This window comes from Aristolochia californica, unplaced genomic scaffold, assembly GCF_029961685.1.
Source record: "Aristolochia californica isolate CCGP_79_NKW_82.1479 unplaced genomic scaffold, dmAriCali1.0.hap1 SCAF_7, whole genome shotgun sequence".
NCBI lineage: Eukaryota > Viridiplantae > Streptophyta > Magnoliopsida > Piperales > Aristolochiaceae > Aristolochia > Aristolochia californica.
This window is the reverse complement of record NW_027182268.1, coordinates 31,778,150-31,781,824: the sequence shown is the minus strand read 5'-3', so window position 1 is coordinate 31,781,824 and position 3,675 is coordinate 31,778,150.

The window sequence follows — 3,675 nt, the reverse complement described above, 5'->3', positions numbered from 1 at the left end:
AGGATAGAAACGTGGGGATTGCCCACAATGTGCTAAGTTTATAGTCGTAAGCAAGACTCTGACGCATTCACGATGCTAAGACAGGTTCCTCCAAGAAAATCACCATCACCTCCTCCGGTGTGGGGACATTCTCAAGATACGGTTTGAGCCTCTGACCATTAACTTTGAAGACCGACCCGTCTCCGTGATTGCGGATCTCAATAGCGCCATGAGGAAACACCTGTGTAACTTCAAATGGACCGGACCACTTGGATCTTAGCTTCCCTGGAAACAAATGCAATCGTGAGTTATAAAGTAAAATATTCTGCCCAACAGTAAAAGACTTGCGAAAAATAGATTTATCATGTAAAAGCTTTGTTCACTCCTTATACAGTTTGGTATTCTCATAAGCATCATGACGTATCTCCTCTAACTCAATCAATTGCAACTTTCTCTCCTCACCTGCTTGAGTTAAATCAAAATTCAAAGCCTTAATGGCCCAATAAGCTCTATGCTTAAGCTCAACAGGTAGATGACATGCTTTGCTGAACACAAGGCGAAATGGAGACATCCCAATAGGAGTCTTATAAGCGGTTCGATAGGCCCATAAAGCATCGTCCAATCGAGTGGATCAATCTTTCCTATCAAAGCGAACCGACTTCTCCAAAATCCGTTTGATCTCCCTATTAGAGATTTCCACTTGACCACAAGTTTGCGGGTGGTACGGAGTGGACACCCGATGAGTGATGGAATATTTCTTCAATAAGGTCTCAAATGCTCTATTACAAAAATGAGATCCCCCATCACTGATGATCGCTCTCTGGGTACCAAACCGATTAAAGATATTTTCTTTTGAAAACTTTACAACCACTTTGTGATCGTTTGTCTTATATGATATAGCTTCAAGCCATTTAGAGACATATTCAACAGCAACAAGGATGTATTGATAGCCGAACGAGACAGGAAAAGGACCCATGAAGTCAATACCCCACACATCAAACAATTCAACAATAAGAATGGGGTTAAGAGGTATCATGTTCTTCCTAGACAAACAACCAGTTCGTTGGCATTTATCACACACCTGAAAAAACTCATGGGCATCTCTAAATAATGAAGGCCAATAGAAACCACATTGCAAGACTTTAGCCGCAGTCTTTCTAGCACCAAAATGTCCACCACATGTGTGGGAATGACAAAATTCAAGAATGTTGGCAAAGTCTTGCTCATGTACACAACGCCTAATGACTTGGTCAGAACACACCTTGAACAAATAAGGGTTATCCCAAAAAAATGTTTGACTTGGGAAAAGAATTTCAATCGATCTTGTTTACTCCAATAATCAGGAATCTTATGAGTTACAAGATAGTTGACTATGTCAGCAAACCAAGGCAACTGGGATACTTGGAGAAGTTGTTCATTAGGGAAAGAATCATTTAAAGGAAGGAATCCTTCCTAAGGTGCTACACAGATCCTAGATAGATGATCAGCAACAACATTCTCACAACCCTTCTTATCTCGAATCTCAAGGTCAAATTCTTGTAATTGCAAGATCCATCTAATCAAGCGAGGTTTAGTGTCCTTGATGGATAATATGTACTTCAAAGCAGAATGATCAGTGAACACTATAACCTTTGACCCTAACAGATATGATCTGAATTTGTTCAAGGCAAACACAACAGCTAGCAACTCCTTCTCAGTGGTAGTGTAATTCAATTGAGCATCATGAAGAGTGCGGCTAGCATATTGAATGACACTGGGCATTTTATCCGTCTTTTGCCCCAAAACAGCCCCCAATGCATAGTCAGAGGCATCACACATCAACTCAAAAGGCAAAGACCAAATAGGGGGTTGGACAATGGGTGCAGTGGACAAACATTTCTTTAGTATCTCAAAAGCATGAATACATGCATCATCGAAGGCAAAAGCAACATCTTGAGCAAGCAAATTCGTCAAAGGACGAGAAATTTTGCTAAAGTCTTTAATGAAACGCCTATAGAACCCAGCATGGCCAAGGAAAGAACGCACCCCCTTCACAGAAGTAGGTGGTCGCAGATTGGCAATTAGGTCAACCTTGGCTTTGTCCACTTCTACACCCTACTCAGACACTACATGTCCTAAAACAATTCCTTCTTTCACCATGAAGTGGCATTTCTCCCAATTCAAGACTAAATTGGACTTAATGCAATGGGACAATACGAGTGAAAGATTGTGCAGACATGTATCAAAACTAGAGCCAAACACAGAAAAATCATCCATAAAGACCCCTAAAAAATCACCAATCATGTCGGAAAAGATACTCATCATGCACCGTTGGAAAGTGGCGGATGCATTGCATAAACCAAAAGGCATGTGTCTGTAAGCATAGGTGCCAAACGGACACGTGAATGTGGTCTTTTCCTGGTCTTCTGGAGCAATGGGAATTTGATTGTAGCCGGAGTATCCATCTAAGAAGCAATAAAAATTATGGCCGGCCAATCGCTCTAGTACCTGATCAATGAAAGGTAGTGGGAAGTGATCCTTCCTAGTGGCGGAATTAAGTTTTCTATAGTCAATGCAGACACGCCACTTGGTGGTAGTTCTTGTGGGAATCAATTCACCACTTTCATTTTTCATTATCGTTATCCCCCCTTTCTTAGGGACAACTTGAATTGGAGTCACCCAGGTGCTATCGGAAATAGGGTAAATGATTCCTGTCACAAGCAACCTGATGACTTCTTCTCTCACAACCTCCAGCATATGGGGATTTAACCTACGTTGCATCTCACGTGAGGCTTTAGTCCCCTCCTCCAAATGAATACGATGCATGCATATGGAGGGGCTAATCCCTTTTAAGGCATCAAGAGTCCACCCCAATGCCTCTCTGTGTGCTTGTAAAACTTCAGTCAATTGCTCCTCCTGCTCAATACTCAAATCAGAGGAAATAATGACTGGTAATGAGTTCATGAGGTTTGTCCAAGTCAAAAGGAAGATCCTGTGGATGATCAGTTGTGATAACCTCATAAGCTTCCTCCAACAAAGGTACAGAATTGAGTAAAGAATTAACCTCTAGGAAATATGTTTCCTCATCAAAATAGTCCATGTCTAAAGATGTTATGCAAGACTCAAAAGATTCAAGAGTGGATTTGTCATCAAGCATAACAGTTTCTATCTTAAATGCAGGACTCAGATCGTCAGACTCAAGTGGGTGGTGCCCGACATTAAATACATTCAATGAGACCTTAAAATTTCCAAAAGACAACTCCAACTCACCACTTTTACAATGAATGATAGCATTAGATGTGGCTAAGAAGGGACGTCCTAGGTTGACAGGAATTTGGTTGGTCACATTGACTACTGGTTCTGTATCAAGAACAATAAAATCAACCGGGAACAGAAATTTGTCCACTTTTATCAAAACATCTTCAACTATTCCACGTGGTATCTGGACAGAACGGTCAGCTAGTTGAAGTGTGATGGGAGTAGGCTTCAATTCCCCCAAACCTAATTGCTGGTACACAAAGAAAGGAAGCAAATTCACACTTGCTCCTAAGTCAAGAAGAGCTCTCTGGATGGTATGTTCACCAATGACACATGAAATTGTGGGACATCCAGGATCTTTTAACTTTAGGAGGAGTGTTATGCTTCAGAATTGAGCTTACATTCTCAGTAAGAAAGACCTTTTTGTTAACATGTTGTTTTCTCTTCTGTGTACAAAGG